The sequence below is a fragment of the Sorex fumeus genome, unplaced genomic scaffold, assembly GCF_029834395.1.
Source record: "Sorex fumeus unplaced genomic scaffold, SorFum_2.1 ptg000035l, whole genome shotgun sequence".
Taxonomy (NCBI): domain Eukaryota; kingdom Metazoa; phylum Chordata; class Mammalia; order Eulipotyphla; family Soricidae; genus Sorex; species Sorex fumeus.
In genome coordinates, this window is record NW_026606092.1 from 9,727,627 (window position 1) to 9,746,657 (window position 19,031).

Here is a 19,031-nt window from a genome sequence, read left to right on the forward strand (position 1 = left end):
TATGTGCTAGGCCACAACACATACCTTAATAGAATCAGAAAGATAGAAATAGTATCAACAATCTTTTCAGACCATGATGCAATGAGAATAGAAGTGAATCACACACAGACACAAAGAACCAAATCAAACACCTGGAAATCAAACAACTCAATGGTGAACAAGTGAGTCAGGAAGGAAGTCAAGGACGAAATCAAAAGATACCTAGAAACAAATGAGAATGAAGACACAAGCTACTAGAACTTACGGGATGAAGTTCTATTAAGGGGAAAAATTATAGCTCGGCAAGCATATCTTGCCGTATTAAGGGGAAAATTTATAGCTCGACAAGCATATCTCAGGACAGAAGAAAGGATGCACATAAACAACTTGACTTCATAGCTCAAGATCTTAGAAAAGCATCATCAGAAGCAGCCCAAATCAGGCAGAAGGAAAGAGATCATAAAACTTAGAGCAGAAATCAACGGCATGGAAACCAAAGAAACAATCTGAAAGATCAATGAAACCAAGAGTTGGCTCTTCGAGAAAATAAATAAGATACATAAACCACTAGCAACACTCATAAAGAAACAGAGAGAGAACCTTAATAAATCGAATCAGAAAAAAGAATGGGGATATCACAACAGAAACCAAAAAAATTCAAAAGATCATCAGAGACTACTTGAATTTCTGTATACCATGAAACAAGAGAACCTAGAAGAAATGGATAAATTCCTGGATTCATATAATTTCCCAAAGCTGAATCAAGAAGATCTAGAGTACCTGAATAGACCTATTCACATCACGGAAATTGAAACTGTAATCAATAGTCTTCCCAAAAACAAAAGCCCAGGTCCAGATGGATTCACTAGCGAATTTTTCCAAGCATTTAAAGAGGACCTATTGCCAGTTATTCTCAAGCTTTTCAAGGAAATTAAAAAAATAGAAACCCTCTCAAACAGTTTCTATGAAGCCCATATCTCTCTAATACCAAAAGGAAACAAAAACACCACAAGACAAGAAAACTACAAGCCAATATCCCTGATGAACACGGATGTGAAAATTCTCAACCAAATACTAGCAAATAGAATTCAACAACTCATTAAAAAGATCATAAACCATGACCAAGTAGGATTCATCCCCTGGATGCAAGGATGGCTTAACATTTGGAAATCAATCAACATAATGTATCATATCAACAAAAGAAAAGATAAAATCCATATGATCATATCAATAGATTCAGAGAAAGCATTTGCAAGATGGAGCACCGGTTTATGATGAAAATCCTCACCAAAATGGGTTTAGAGGAGACTTTCCTCTATATAGTTAAAGCCATCTACTGCAAGCCTACAGAAAGCATCATTCTCAAAGGGGAAAAACTGAGAGCCTTCCCTCTAAGATCAGGGATGAGAAAAGGATGCCCACTCTCTCCACTACTGTTCAATATAGTACTGGAAGTACTTGCAGTAGCGATTAGGCAAGAAAACGATATTAAGGATATCCAGGTAGGAATGGAAGAAATCAAGCTCTCACTATTCGCAGATGTTATGATACTATACATAGAGAACCATAAAACCTCCACCAAGAACCCCTAGAGACTATAAAATCTCTAGACTATAAAACCTCAGAGACTATAAAATCCAGCTCCTGGACGAGAACAGTGCAGTCTTCTGCCACTGCGCCTGGCTGTTCCTCGCCGGGGGCCCTTGGCAGAGGGACAAAGCCACGTGGGTTCCGGGGCCGAGATCTCCAAGCCTACACAGATTGGAGTCGAGCATCCTCCACCCAGATCCTCCAAATTCCAGTAGGCGGGGGTCACACCGACCACCTGGCCCCCTGGCCCCCTGGCGCCATGTAATCCCATCAACGGCCAAGGCTCAGAGACTATAAAATCAAGCTCCCGGATCCGCACGGCTGCATTTGCGGCCGCGCAACATCTTATCAGGACACCTTTTTATGACATCTTATTATCTCATTCCTACTTTGGACAAACTTGCAGGCTGTCGAATGTAGCCTGCCCACAGGGCAGAGTCTGGCAAACTCCCCATGGCGTACCAAATATGCCAAATACCAGTAACAATGATGGGTCTCATTCTCCTAAAGAGCCTTGAATATTATCTCAGGGCTAGGATGAAAGAGACGTTACTGGGGCCTGCTCAAGGCAATCGACGAATAACAGGATGATGAAATGAAATGAAATGAAAAAGAATCCCTAGATACAATAGACTTGTATAATATATTTGCAGGCTATAAAATCAATACCCAAGAGTCCATGGCTTTCCTATACGCAAATAGTGAGAGAGAAAAATGTGACATGAAGAAAACAATCCCGTTCACAATTGTGCCTGGAAAATCAAATACCTAAGGATAAGCTTAACTAACGAAGTAAAGGACCTGTACAAAGGAAACACAAAACGCTACTTCAGGAAATAAAAGAGGATAGGAGGAAATGGAAAATGATCCCCTGTTCATGGATTGGAAGAATGAACATTGTCAAAATTGCAATACTTCCCAAAGCATTGTACAAATTCAATGTAATCCCTATTAGGATACCCATGACATTCTTCAAAGAAATGGAGCAAGCACTCCTGAAATTTATATGGAACAATAAGCCCCCACGAATAGCTAAAGCAATTCTTGGGAAAAAGAAAATGGGGGGATTCAACCTCTCTAACTTCAAACTGTACTGCAAAGCAGTAATAATTAAAACAGCATGGTCCTGGAACAAAGGCAGAGCTGCAGATCAATGGAACAGGGTTGAATATACTGACATCTCCCCCCAAGCATATGATCATCTAATCTTTGATGAGGTAGCAAGAAAAGTGAAGTGGAGCAAGGAAAGCCTCTTTAACAAATTGTATTGTCAAAACTGGATGGCTACGTGCAAAAAATGTGGGCTCAGATCTCTGCCTAACACCATGTAAAAAAGTTAGATCAAAATGGATTAAAGACCTCAACATCAAACCGAATTCCTTAAGATACATTGAAGAAAAAGTTGGCAAAACCCTCTGTGACATTGAAGCTAATGGTATCTTCAAAGATGTCATGCAACTGGCCAAGCAGTGAAAACAGAGATAGACAAATGGGAATATCTTAAACTAAGAAGCTTCTGCACCTCAAAAGAAACAGTGACCAAAATACAAAGACAGTCTATAGGATGGGAAAGGATATTCGCCGAATACACATCCAACAAAGATATACAAAATACTGATTGAATTCCACAAGAAGAAAACTTCCAACCCCATCAAAAAATGGGGCAACGAAATGAAGAGAAACTTTCTCAAAGAAGAAATATGAATTGCTAAAATCACATGAGAAAATGCTCTGTGTCATTAATTGTCAGGGAGATGCAGATCAAAACAACAATGAGATATCATTTCACACCACAGTGACTGGCCCACATCCAGAAGAACAAAAGCAACTGGTATTGGTGCGGATGTGGCAAGAATGGAATTCTCCTTCACTGCTGGTGGGAATGCCGACTGGTTCAGCCCTTTTGGAAAACAGTATGGACGATTCTCCAAAAATTAGAAATGAGCTCCCATTTGACACAGCAATACCACTCCTGGGAATATACCCCGGAGACGCAAAAAAGTATAGTCGAAGTGACATCTTGTTTGTTCATTGCAGCACTGTCTACAATAGCCAGAATATGGAAAAAACCTGAGTGCCCTAGAACAGATGACTGGTTAAAGAAACTTTGGTACATCTAAACCATGGAGTACTATGTAGCTGTTAGAAAAGATGAAGTCATGAAATTTACATACAAGTGGTACTACATGGAAAGTATCATGCAAAGTGAAATGAGTCAGAAAAAGAAGGACAGACGTAGAAAGATTGCATTCATCAGGGAACATAAAGTAACAAAATAGGAGACTAACACCCAAGAATAGCCAAGATAAATACCAGGAGGTCTACGCCATGGCTTGGAGGCCAGCCGCACACTCTAGGGGTAAATGCAGCTCAGATAGAGAAGGGAGAACCAAATAAAGGGTATTGGGAACATCTGCCCAGGATGGAAGATGCATGCTAAAAGTAGACTATAGACCAAACATGATTGTCACCCATTGCCTCTTTTGCAAACCACAACATTCAATAAGAGAGAGAGAGAACAAAAGGAAATGCCCTGCCACAGAGGCAGGGCGGGATGGGGGGGATGAGGGGTGGGAGGGATACTGGAACCAGTGATGGTGGAGAATGGGCACTGATGGAGGATGGGTACTCTATCATTGTATAACTGAAACCCAAGCACAAAAACTTGTAAGTATATAACTGTACCTCATGGTGTTTCACTAAAAAAATTTAAAAAAGAAAAAAAAATAGAGAAGCAAATTCCTTTCAAAACATGCCTGTGAATATGTTATCTCCATAAAGAAAGGAAAAACTACCAGGGCTGGAGCAATAGCACAGTGAGTTAGGGTGTTTGCTTTGCACTTGTCCGACCCAGGTTCAATTCCAAGCACCCCATATGGTCCCCTGAGCACCGCCAGGAGTTATTCCTGAGTGCAGAGCCAGGAGTATCCCCTGTGCATTTCTAGATGTGACCCCTAAAAAGCAAAAAAAAATGAAAGAAAAAACTGCCTGAAAATATAAACCAAAATGTTAATGATTGCTAATATTTATGTTTAAAAAATTGTGTGCTTTCAATTTTGTTTATAACTAACATCAAGAATGAACAGGAATAGAAATATAGACATTGTTTTCTATTGAAAAATATATTAAATCCTCATAAATGTGGATATACAATCTCATTTCACATAAGCATTTTTATGATTTTATCTTCCAACTTAGAGTCCCTTTATGAAAATACTGTTGTTCACAGGAGTTAACAATGGGTTTACCATCTGCAGCTTTAATTAATGTATGTCTACCTTCTTTGGGGGGAGAAATGTGTGAAAGATGTTAAGTGTGAGGTCTCAAACAGATTTCTCTAGCAATCCTTCTGATAGCTCCTTTTATTCATGAGGAGTGATCATTACCCTCTAACTTTCTCTATCTCTCTTAGCTTGTAATCCACAGATCTGTTTCAAAGGAATATTGACAGGCCTTTTCTGTAAGATAATGAGACTGTTTAACTTCTTGGTAATTGCTGTGCAGTAACCCCTTTCAAATGCATTGCAGAAATGACACTAATACCAAGGACACAGTGAATATTCTTATGCCATGTTTTTAAAGCTGTCCTAGTGTTCAGTAACTGTACCATAATTTAAGCTATACTTGTCTCCTGACAGGAAAGTCACAGGAATCCAAGGCTGTTGTGAGAGTTGAAGATCAACAGAAGTCTGCAAATGGACATTGTTCTACTCTAACTCTTCTTGGAACTGTCTCTGTGACACTAATGTTGAGCATCCTAAAGCATCAGTTTGTCTACTAAACTGGATTTGTTGAGGGCAATAATACATGATAGATTTACACTTGGTTTTGTGAAATTGCACTGAAGCTACCTACATAAAGAGGCTTTTGTGAAATGATGTATTAACCTGAATAATGCTTTTAATTATTTGTATTTCTTAATACTATCAGTGTGAACAAGTAGATTTTTCCAGCATGAAAATAAATTAACAATTCTATTGCAAGATTTTAAAGCAAAAGATTAGTTTTACAACCCAAGCTCATTTTAAGATACAAAAATCATACTGTTGTTGCCATTTTCTTTAAAGCCATATACCAGAGCAAAAAATAGGAAAGGGCTATCATTAAAGCTTTGTAACTGTATATCGTGGTAATTCAATAAAAAAATAAGTTAAGATAAATAAAGAACAAATAAGAAAACAAAAATAGGAAAAGAGTTAAGACCTTTACCTTACATGTGGCTGCACTCTCTTTGAACCCAGCACTGTAGGTATCATGAGTACCATAATGTGGGTGGTCCCCTAAATACAGAGCCAAGAGAGATTCCCAAGTGATACTGGGTGTGGGCTTCCAGGTACCCCCATATAAAAATTAATAAATGTCCATTGAAATCAAATGCTACCAAGTGTTTCCTATTTATACAGACTCAGTATAATGTCTTCAAGATTTATTTATTGTTATACCTTGTATAATTTTCTTCATTTTAATGCTAAAGATTATTCAGTTATGTGTTCCACATTTATCTTTGCTAAATAAATTATGCAAAGATGAGTATTTCTATTATATACTCCAAATATTGTGCTGGAGTGATCGCACAGTGGTAGGGCATTTGCCTTGTACGCAGCTGGCCTAGCTGACCTGGGTTCGATTTCTCTGCACCTCTCGGAGAGCTTGGCAAACTACCAAAAGTATTTCGCCCGCATGGCAAAGCCTGGCAAGCTACCCGCGACATATTTGATACGCCAAACACAGTAACAACAAATCTCACAATGGAGACGTTACTGGACCCACTCGAGCAAATCAGTGAACAACGGGTGGACAGTGCAGTGCTAACATATTTTTAATACTTATATCATTTTTATATTTATATCTTATATATTTATTTATATTATATTATTTTATATTCTCACAATTTGTATCATTTATATATTTTTAGAGCTCTCTCTGTGGAAATGCTCAAGAATAAAAACTCCACTGTACCATTTTTCAATTTTCTTACACTGCTCCTCATTCCTCTAAAATACCTCATTGAAAATCATGAGAACATTGATGCCACTCTGTTGCAGACTCGAGTTTTTGATACAGAAGTCTTTCATCTCTTTGTTAAGTTGATGCTAAATAAAGAATATTTTTTCAATGTCATTGTAAATCAGATTGTCTCCTTGCTTTTTTTAATTTAATTTCCATTATTGATTTTTATTTTCTTCTTTCTGACTTATGGCTATTAATCTCTCTTAGTAATGTCTCCCCTGTGTACCTTATGATATGATAGCTCATATCATTATTTTTTACAGGATGTTTGCATTTTATAGGGTTGTTAACAGGATATATTTTTTAAATTCCCCTTGTTTTCTTTGTAACCAAACTGTTTCTTCAGTCACATGTTGTTTAATCATGATATAATTGATGTTTTTCTAACTTTCTTTTTATAGCTGTTTTCTAAAGTTTTCTAGACATGAAGATCTGAAAAGGTACTGATATGATCAATCTTTATGGATTTATTGTCCCTTGTTTAGTGCCCTAATTTATGGTATATCCTGGAGAATGTTCCATAGCCTTCTGAGAAGAATATGCTTTCAACTTCTGGAGGGATGAAGATCTCTTTAAATGTTTACTAAGAACATCTAGTCCAATTATCAATTAAGGCTACTGTTTTCTTGCTATTTTTATCTGGTTGATCTGTCCATTGAAAACAATAGGTTTTAATGTCCCATTGTGTGCATTAATGTCCCTATCCTGTTGCTGTTGCTATCATCTCTTTAGGTCTGTTAACATTTCCTTTCATAGCTTAATGTTCATTTGTTTCATACATATGTGTAAATAACTATTAAGTCTTATCACTGGATTGGTATCTTTATCATTTCACCATATAAATATGACTATTCTGGTCTTTTATAGGCTGTCATTTACCAATTTTTTCAGTCTTTTACTCTGAACCTGCTTAGTATTGGAATGCAAGTTCATCTTTTCTAAAGAGCAAACGGAAGGCTTTTGGTTTTTGGATCCAACCTGCCATTCTGTGACTTTTTGGGTTGGTGATTTTAGGCCACAAGCATTTTTTTTTCCTGTGGGGAGGCATACTCAGTGGTGGTCAGATTTCCTGCCTCTGCACTAAGAAATTATTCTTAAAGGGGATCAGGGGATCAGATGGGTGGGATTAAACCCAGGTCAACAAGTGCAAAACAAGCACCCTACCCATTGTACTATACTCTGGCTCTAGACCACAAGTTTTAGTGAAATTCTTGAGATAAATTAATTTGTTGTCGCTTTCTATGTGAATTCTGGTTATTTCAGTTTTGCTTTATACTTCTCTTACTCTTTACCCTTATACCTTGAAATCTACGTAGTAACTGGCTTTCATTTGTCTCTGTTTTGTAGTTGATTTTAAGTGTTTTTGCTTGAAGTTTTCATCTAGGGTTTTAGGCTTATCACCTATTTTAAATTAAGTTAATCTTTAATTTTTTCTAAGTCCTTTCTTAAGTTTTCTAAGTTACTTTCCTTCTCTCTCACATTTTATGTTTTTCAGCATCTTGTTTCTTCTCAGTGGGGTTTCTTTTCTTTTTATGAAAATATTTTAAGTATTTCTTTCTCCTTCCTCTCTCCTCTCTCCTCTCTTCTTTCTTTCTTTCTTTCTTTCTTTCTTTCTTTCTTTCTTTCTTTCTTTCTTTCCTCCCTCTCTCCCTCCCTCCCTCCCTCCCTCCCTTCCTTCCTTCCTTCCTTCCTTCCATCTTTCCTTCTTTCTTTCTCTCTTTCTTTCAAGCCAGGCAACTAACACAGGGTCTTACATTTGACAGACATACTTTCTACCACTGAGTCACATCCTTGCCATCTTCCTCGTTTTTCTTGTTGTTTTTTTAGTTATTTAAGATACCATGCTCATTGTTTACTCAAATATTTAAATAGACAGAAAAACATATGCATATATATAATAGTCCAATAAACTTCTCTAAACAAAGCTATCATTTATGTTGCTATGTATATATGCTAAAAGTGGAAATGATAGGTAGGAGAAGAGACCTGCATGTGAAGTATTTAAGATGATACTGGTAATCAGATTGAGAAAAAAACTCAGGAAGACGTTGTATCAATAATAATTAAATTCCTAGTGGTGAAGTTCAAAATTTAATTTTAGACTGATATAAAACATCTATAGATACTCACTTGCCAAGGTCAGGTGTTCACTTATTTATTCATGTATCAAGATTTAAATTGACCAGATGAAATTGTCTCTGTATTCTAATACTGATTAATATCAGATCAGGTTTGGGTCAATGATAGTAAAATCTCTGGGTATCATTGAAAACTGAAGAACTAATGATTTGTGATAGGTGTTAGAGTCACTGACCTACCTAGATCAATGGCTGTCAGGCACTAGTGATTATTACTATAATCAAAACTATACATGAAATTAAATAATAATGCTAAATGAGAATTCACATGAGTTTAATAATAGAGACAACTTAAGTAGATGTCCTTAAGTTATTCAATGCCTCCTGCACAATCTTAAGCATTTTAGGCTGTGGGTAGAATATTTGGTATTAAAATGCCTTGCAGCTATGCTATGTCCCTTGAATGACAGTTGGCAGTTTCTGAAGACTATGGCCTGGGAGGCTGATGAGTTTCCTACCAGTCTTGAATTCTAAATAGTTATATTTAACTTTAATATCACTGCACATGACTGTCCTCTCAGAAATAGTGTTCCAAGCTGATATGTGGCTTCTATTGCTGAGATGAGAGTGATTGAGGTGCAGCCAGTAATTTCACATATTTTTTTATCTAGGATTGTAAAATTCATCAAAAAGAATAGCAATCAAAATTAAATTGAAGAAAAAAGTCATGTTAGTGAACTTTATTGCGAATAACAGATAATTATCGCTGTAGCAAACAAAAAATTAAAGCAGCTTTCTAGACTTTACCTAAACCTTGTAATTAAATTGATAATTAGATGTGTTGAAAGTACAAAGAACAATTTAAGAAGAGATCTTGACTTACATTTAATAGTGTTTATAAAATTTTTTAATCTTAAAAATATCTTTTATATCTGTGCAGAAATTTTTCTAACAACTTTAATTCACTCAATTCGATAATTACTGTATATGTAACACAAACAAAGCATTGAATTAGTGTTGACAGAAATTCCAAGACAAGTATAACATATTTTTCACCCTCCAGGGGACCACAGACCAACAGGAAGACACACACACACATCAGTTATTTTAAAACAAGAGAATCTCTGACAAGAGTTTATGCTATTAGATTTTGGTTAAAGAGATGAATTCTGGCGGTGTTCAAAATTGGAAAATGAGTTCTCTCACATTGATGAATTCTAAAAGCTCTCATAAAACTCAGTTTTGAGGGGATTTTATCTTTTGTTTGTTTATTGGGGGAGTACCTATGGTGATGCTCAGGGCTACTCCTAGTTCCATGTTCTAGGGTCATTCCCAGCAGTGCTGGGGACTATACAGTGCTTGGGATCAAACCTGGCATCTCCAGCATGCAAAACATGTTCTCAGCTAATTGAACTTTCTCTTCAGCTTAATCAGAATGCTTCAAATTTCAATACAATAGTAGTTAACTAATTTCAGATTGGTGAGTATATAAGCTAAAAGGTTAGGGAGAGAGGATAGGGACAGAGGTTAACGTGCTTGCATTGCATGTGGCCAAGGCAGTTTCAATCCCCACCACTGTATAGAGTTTTCAGAACAGAGCCACTGTAATCTCTGAACAGAGAGCCAGCACTGAGGCCTGAGGACTTCCTAGTTTAGAAAGAATGAAGGAAAGGAAGAAAGGAAGGAAGGAAGGAAGGAAGGAAGGAAGGAAGGAAGGAAGGAAGGAAGGAAGGAAGGGAGGGAGGGAGGGAGGGAGGGAGGGAGGGAGGGAGAAGAAATGGATGGAGGAACTGAGAAGGTGGAGGGAGGTTAAGGAGGAAAGGAAACGGGAGGAGGAGAAAGGGAAGGGATTCAACCCAGGTAGCCTGCGTGCAAGGCAGGCACTCTACCTGCTGTGACATTGCTCCAGTCCTGGAAGAGGGTTCTAAGTGGGATACAGTAACATTAAGGACCCAAACTCTAATTTAATTCTTATATCTTTAATAACAGATTTTTTTCCTATATTGTTATTCTCTCCCGATTGCAAGAAGGCTACTTTTAAATTGTCACTTGCAGTATAATTCAAACTAAGGAGAAAGGAAAATAGTTCTCACTATTTCTTTATAGCAGGGAAATAAATCCAGTAGCTTCCCAAGACATTTTACTTACATGTTATTTGCCAGTACTGAGTCATGTCTATGTCTGAAGGTGAAACACTCATTTCATATGTCTTTGGTCAATCATAATTCAGTTCCCAAATCCGTGGAGGGTCAGTTTTTTTTCCTGAATAAGTAGCTGCTCACATAAAATTGAGAGTGCATAAATAGAAGAAAAGAACAGCCAGTAATCAACATTTTCTGCAAAACACACTCATACAACTAAAGACACACAGTCTATATCACCTCCAAAATACATGTTATTATATCACCATCAAATCTATAACTATCATTTTCAATATAAATATAACAGGGACTATCAACCTGTCAAGGTTAATAGTATAGGATATTATAGTACTCCCTTCTCCATTATCATAGAAACTTTACTTCTCTAAAATTTCTGATGGGTTAGATTCGTAGTCAGGAAAAATGAAAGAGTTCTAAATATCTATTTACACTATTGTTTATGTAGTTAATGATATTATATCATCACTTAAAATTTTGTTAAGAAGATAAATTTTATGCTGTGTACCTTGATTATTACTGGTTAGGGGAATGAGATCCATTTATTACTGGATTTGGCATGTCAATTTGGTCTATTTGGCATAGACCACGGATAGCTTGCCAGGCTCTGCTGGCAAGTACTGGTAGTACTTGCAGTACTGGTAGATGCGGCAGAAGCTGGGAAAAGCATTCGTAATGCCCGCCTGTCCTTCACCAACTACAAAACCAAGATGACTGCCCTCCGACATCATGATGGATCTATCACATCTTCCAGAAGGGCAATGGAGAAGATTATTCATGACTTCTACTCAGATCTCTTTAATAGCCACGTCCACTTGCCCACATACCACATACCACATGATGGATATGTCGTTCCCAATGTTCTCCCTTCCGAAATCCAGCATGCCATCTCGTTGGTAAAGAAACAAAGAGCACCTGGCCCAGACAAGATCAGACCTGAACACCTGAAGAACTTACCATCAGTACTCATCAATACATTGGCTCGGCTCTTCACACGCTACCTGTCTGAATGCAAGGTTCCATTCCAATGGAAAACCAGCAGGACTGTACTACTAGACAAGAAGGGAGACATCCACGACATTGGCAACTATCGCCCAATCTGCCTATTGTCTGTCATCTACAAACTGTTCACTCGAGTCATCCTGAATAGGATTAGCAGAACACTAGATGAAGGACAACCATGTGAACAAGCCGAATTCTGAAAAGGATTCAGTACCATCGACCATATTCACACGATTACTAAGCTCATTGAGGTTTCTCGGGAGTTCAAGATGCCGGTCTGTCTAACGTTCATTGATTTAAAGAAGGCCTTTGATTCTGTTGAGACGGAAGCGGTTATGGAAGCCCTAGCCAATCAGGGCGTACAAACTCAATACATCAGGATCCTTCGTGAGCTCTATTGCGGATTCACTACCAAGATCTCACCATTCTATAAAGAAGTAATCATCCATATCAAGAGAGGGGTTCGGCAGGATGATACCATTTCACCAAAACTCTTCAGTGCCACCCTCGAGAACATCATGTGATGACTGGAATGGGAAAGCATGGGAGTGAAGATAGATGGTCGGCAACTACACCACCTCCGCTTTGCTGATGACATCGTTCTAATAACACCAAACATTAACCAAGTGGCACAAATGCTGAACGACTTTGACCGTGAATGTGCAAAGGTCGGACTACAGCTGAATCTTACGAAGACAATGTTTATGAGAAACAGCCTTGTTCCTGACGCTCCATTCGCTCTCAACGGAACCACCATCTCCGAATGCAACAGTTATATATACCTAGGTTGAGAAATCAACATGATAAATGACCTGGCACCTGAGTTGCGCAGGAGGAAGAGAGCGGCTTGCAATGCCTTCAAGAGCGTTGAAGAAATAACTAAAAGGACAAAGAACCTCCAGCTATGAGCACAACTCTTTGATTTCACTGTTCTTCCTGCATTAACATATGCCTCAGAGACCTGGACCCTATGAAAACAGGATGAGAACACTATTCGGGTCTCTCAAAGAGGAATCGAAAGAGCTATGCTTGGAATATCACGATTCACTCAAATGAGAGATAGAATCCGGAGTTCTGATCTTCGTCAACGCTCAAGAATCAGGGACACTGTCTCATTTGCCAAGACATCAAAAATCAGATGGGCTGGACACGTAATGAGGTTTACAGACAACCGCTGGACTAGAGCCATTACTGATTGGATTCCATGGGACATCAAAAGATCATGTGGATGCCCACCTACAAGATGGTCAGACTTCTTTGTCAAGACCCTGAATGATCGGTTTGAGGCTCTGCATGTTCCTAGAACGAACAGATACCATTGGGCTACGCTAGCACGCAACCAGGATGAATGGAGACGTTACTGGCACCCGCTCGAGTAAATCGATGAATAACGGGGATTAAGTGATTAAGTGATTAAGTGAAGTACCTTGATACCATTACTATCTATATTTCTGTATATACAGTCCTGCATTGTTTTCTTCACCTATTTGTAAGTTAAATCTTCCAGAAAATGATTTTACCCCATATGGAATATTATTAGAAACAAATTAGGTTGTGACTACAATTTAAAAAAAACAGAGTTGCTATAGACAGGATGGAAAGTTAATTTGCATTTTAGAGAAATGTTATATCACTATAGACTTGTATGAATCTCTCTATTCAACAAGAGAATGTTCATAGAGAACATCTTGTTCATTATGGCTTGTTAAACTACCTTTCTCAATCTGATTATTCAGCCTAATTCTTTCTGTGGTTATCCCTTGTTCCACACTGTGAGCTTCCTATTGAGATAGGCAGGCAACTGTTGGAGAAGAATCTTGGGATGAGTTTCAGGAAGCCATAAAACCTATACATGATGTCAGAAAGAATTACTCTGTTAACACCCTGAATGTATGAAGGGCAAAGAAGACGCTCCCTTTAGAGTTGATTTCCACAGAAAGTCTGATAAAACTTTGAATGATGTCAGCCCAAATGGAGCCCATGCAAAAAGAAAAGCCTTATGAAAATATGAAAGAAGCTCACCAAATTTCAAAGTCCTTACTCTTGGTTACACCCTAGTAATGACACTTCAATGCACAGAAGACCACAAAATAAGGCAAATTAGAAGAGAGGAAAGGAAAGGGGGGAGGGGGAGGAGTGGAGAAGTGAGGGGAAAGGAGGGGAGGAAAGGAAAGGAGAGGGGAGGGGAGAAGAGAAGAGGGGAGAAGAGAGGAGAGAGGAGGGGAGAAGAGAGGAGGGGGGAGGAGAGGAGAGATGAAGAGAGGAGAGGGGAGGGTTCAGTATTAGTAATGTGATTGTGTGCCAATGTGCTATGTGTATCTAATCTTTTCCCAAAACCAAAGGTTCTCTCGGATGCATTTCTACTTCCTCACTCCTTTTAAAATAAAATTTCTATTTCTCGGTTTTTCTTATCCTGAAAGACAACTAACTTACATTATGCAGAGGCAAAGACTGAATTTTCTCACCTTAACATGAGCATCATGGTCTCCAGAACATTTTGTGGCTATGAATCAGTTCCCATGCCATGCATATCAAGTGGGTCTCAGGTGCAACTTGATGACTGCCGGAGTATGGCTGGAAGGACTTTAATGTCCATGCTGTGCAGGACCTCATGAAGACTTACATGAGTCCTTATTTCCCTGGGTACTTAACTAATGAGAACATGGTGAACCAAGTAAGAAGGTGCAACACTTTTTTATATTGTGGCCAGAAAATTTCCTCTTATTCTGTTGCTCCCCACAAAGCCCATTGATAACACCATCACAATTACTAATGCTGAACTCTCTGCTCCCCTCCGCTCCATTCCCCTCCCCTCCCTGTCCTCTCCCCTCCCCTTCCTCTCCCCTCCCCTTCCTCTCCTCTCCCCTTCCTTTCTCCTCTCCTCTCCTCTCCTCTCCTCTCCTCTCCTCTCCTCTCCTCTCCTCTCCTCTCCTCTCCTCTCCTCTCCTCTCCTCTCCTCTCCTCTCCTCTCCTCTCCTCTCCTCTCCTTTTTCCCCTCCCCTTCCCTTTCCTTCTTTCCTCTCCCCTCCTCTCCTCTCCCATCCTTTCCTCTCCTCCTGTCCCTGTCTTTCTCTTCCTTCCTTCCTTCCTTCCTTCCTTCCTTCCTTCCTTCCTCCCTCCCTCCCTCCCTCCCTCCCTCCCTCCCTCATCCTTCCTTCCTTCCTTCCTTCCTTCCTTCCTTCCTTCCTTCCTTCCTTCTTTCCTTCCTTCCTTCTTTCCTTTTTTCTTTCTCTTTTTCTAAATTTATTTTCAACATTTAACTTTAAGTGTGGTACTGTTTGTATTATCTCATTTGAACATCATAACCCCTACATGAAAGTAAAGTAAAGTAAGTAAAGGCCCTCCCGTTGATCATCGATTTGCTCCAGCGGGCCCAGTAACGTCTCCATTGGAGACTTTGTTGTTACTGTGTTTGGCATATCAAATACGTCACGGGGAGCTTGCCAGGCTCTGCCATGCGGGCGAGATACTCTGGGTAGCTTGCCGGTCTCTCTGAGAGGGGCGGAGGAATCGAACTCGGGTCGGCCATGTTGGCTGCGTGCAAGGAAAACGCCCCACCGCTGTGCTATCGCTCCAGCCCAAAGCCATTTTTTTTTTTTTGCATCACAACTGGTGATGCGCAGGGGTTACTCCTGACTCTGCACTCAGGAGTTACTCCTGGCAGTGCTTGGGGCACCATATGAGATGCTGGAAATTGAACCCAGGTCGGCTGCATGCAAGGCAAATGCCCTACCCGCTGTGCTATGGAATGTAAGTAATTGTATAAATTGGGAACTAAAAGAAGTAGTTTTCAAAATTTAAGTAGGTAGTAATTTGAAGGCATTGGGAAAAATTCCCAACCTGAAAGTGCTAAGATTAGTGTATTTTATGTTTTTCCAGGCTGACATATTTTAAATTATGTATTGAATGTACCTGGACCTCTTCAATTTCATTAAAATATGAAGTAAATATTTTATAAAACCAATTGCCTAAACTAACAGCTTAATTGAATTTTGGGCTATTCCTAGGATTATTTGTTATTTGACAACAGGATAAAATACTCTTTTTAGATATTCATGAAGGAAATTGCCAAATCAGATTAAAAACTGTGCTAAACTCTTGACTGTGTTCCAGGTGCCTGGCTAAAAGATTCTACTGTGGTCTGCCTCTCACCTGGGTTTTCCTTCTCTCAGCCTGCCCCATTGTGATTATACTTGATGCCATGACTAGCTATATTTTGAACTGATGTTTACACACACAGAGACACAGACACACAGACACACAGACAGACAGGCACACACACACATAGATAGATAGATAGATAGATAGATAGATAGATAATAGATATATATATATATATATCAGAGTAAGACAAATTAATTTGTCAAGAAATTTTTTTTCTGCCTATATAATTCTTTTTTTTTTCTTATTGGGTCACACCCGGTGACACACTCCTGGCTCATGCACTCAGGAATCACTCCTGGCAGTGCTCGGGGGACCATATGGGATGCTGGGAATCGAACACGGGTCGGCTGCGTGCAAAGCAAACACCCTACCCACTGTGCTATCACTCCAGTCCCCTAGAATTCCTTAAGAAAAGAAATGTTGTTCTAAGCACAGTGTCTTGAGGTTTTCTACTTGAGTCTATCTTTGCTGTAACTCTTCTGGCCTCTTGAATCTGGAGACTCCACCCCTGATTTCTACTTGAGTCTGTACAATTCAATTCTGGAAAGTTCTTATCTATGATTTCATCAATGAAAGGTTCTTCACTGTATTTGCCTTCTTGTTTTAAGGGACCCTGGTGAGTCTTATGCTGCTCTTCATGAACTTATCCCATTGTTCTTTGGTGTGCTGTTCATTTATTTTTAAATATTTTTCTTAGAGGTGTCTTACATTTCATTTTGAAGCTTACTGATCTATTCCTCAACAGTCATTCTGCTACTAAGACTTTTTATTGAGCTTTAAATATCACCTATAATATCTTCATTTATTTCACTTGTGATTGCAGTTTTCTCTTTTCATCTTTCACACCTGTGCTTTGCTGACTTTCTGTGTCATCATTTCTTTATGCTTATTACGTACCCTCAAGATGGTGTCACTAAGATTATTCTCTAAAAATTTGCAGAGTCCGTTGGCACTGGTAAAACCTCCCATGTTATAATTTTTACTCATTAGTTTAGTGGAATTCTACATGGCTTCTTCATTGTATTTGTTGTCTGTCCCTGCTGTGCTGGAGATGAATCTATATTGTTATTTTCTTTTGGAGTCTCTGAGGGATGAGGCTGATTGTTGCTCCTTTCCTTCTTTGAAGAATACACCTTGTGACAGGAGGTATAAGTGTATTCTATGTGAGATGTGATGAGTAGAACTGTCACATGTCTCATAGGCAGCCATATGGTTTAGGAGATGTGGAGGTCAACTTGCTGAGGTAGTGGAAATCAGGGGTGGAGTCTACTGACACCCAGATGGAGGAAGGGGAATCTACTTCCAGGTCCTCAAACAACCAAGGAATATCATCTGGGAGGTTAACCACGCCCCCCCCCCCCCCCCCCACACACACACCCTGGAAATTTGGAGAAGCAAGCAGGAGGTCTGAGATGTGGAGGCAGGCCTGCTGAGATCTATTTTTCATTTTTAAAAGACCCTCCAAATTCTTTTTCCAAAGAGAATGAATGAACTCATTTGCATTCCCACCAATAATGAATGGGGTGTATTCCTTTGTCTCCACATTGCCCATCAGCATTTGTTTCTGTACTTTGTAAAATAGGTTATTATCACTGATGAGAGGAGACATATCATTGTCATTTTGGTCTGATTATCCTTTTGCTATCAATGATACTGAGTATTTTTTAAAAGGTGTCAATTGTCCATCTTAATGTCTTCTTAGATGAGAGTGTTTATTCAGATATTCTCTCCTTTTTTTGATAGTGCTGTTTTATCGTGGATTCTGTCCATTTTTTATACCTTGGATATTATAGGATGTTAAATATTTTAAATGAAAATATTTCTTATGGTACTTGTAATCTCTTATTGTTCATTGCCCATTATTATGTTCTTATTATGAATTATTATTAACAGGAAAACACTAAACTTGTTGGGAAATTATGTAACAGAAGTTGGTTTTGTTTTAGAAAGATAAGCAACAATATGGAGCTGTATCAACAAACAGAAAAATACAAGTGTAGAAGTTGAAGAGCATCAGCTCTACAGTTTCATGAAGAGAAATAAAGGATAAAGGGGTAGAGAAAAGAGTATCAGTTATCATTAGGGGGTACTTTCAGTTTGCTTAACAAAACTAGATTTGGGGGCACAAAGGGCTCTTTGGTTACTCTTTTCTGAAAGGGAGAGATATCCAAACAAATCTGGGAGCCTTTGGTTTAGATGGGGAGAATTTTCCTCCTCTTCCTGAATGGAAATTAACACTGTTCCAATACTCTAATTTCTATTTCATTGAATGAGAGAGACAGGGTATTTACATGCCATGTGTGTATGAAAAATGGCACAATTTCTTTGATAGGGGGTGAGAGATTTAAAAGAGAGTCAAAGCAGGATAAGAAGAAGCTAACTGGTACTGAGGCTGGCAGAAGTACTGGAAGATATAGTTGAGTTTCTCCTTTGCAATGCCTAGAAACAACTGAGTCCCTATAGGGGCCCTGAAGTCCTGAGTGAGGAATTATCATGTCAGCAGACTCAAGGTCAAAGCTAGAAGAAATTATGCCCTCACCAAAAAATAAAAAATAAAAAAGTAAGCCCAGAAAAGCAAAGCTATTAATGGTTAACCTTTCTTAGAAAGGGAAAGACTATTTTATCCCAAAACTAAAATCTGTCTCTGTCTCTGTCTGTCTATCTCTCTCTCAGAGTCTCCCTCTCTCCCTGTCTCTCATGCCTAGAATAGTCTTCAATTTGTTTGCCATGGAATTGTGATCAGAGTACCTTAAAGAAGAATCAGACTGTTATGCCTGACATTATACAACGATTTCATGGGGCAACATTTTTAGACACCACATACATTTTTAAACTTCACTATATGTTAAGAGTCATACACCCACCTGATACTTGAACTTGTGGCACTTACTGGTTTACTTGCCGAGTATCACCAATACTTCATCCCTTTTATGAAAAGAGGGAAATCATCACATGTTATGTTATTTTCACCTAAATAAACAAAAGGCACCTTCACAATTTGCACTCTCTTATGGTCCAAGTTGTTAGATTTCTACAAGATTAGCAAGAA

General features: G+C 38.7%; 1 pseudogene; it reads right to left on the reverse strand.

Annotated features, from left to right (window-relative positions):
- LOC130026839 (polycomb protein eed-like) overlaps window positions 1-16,951 on the reverse strand; it is a 117,807-nt pseudogene extending 100,856 nt beyond the window's left edge.
- Window positions 16,952-19,031: the final 2,080 nt, after the last annotated feature.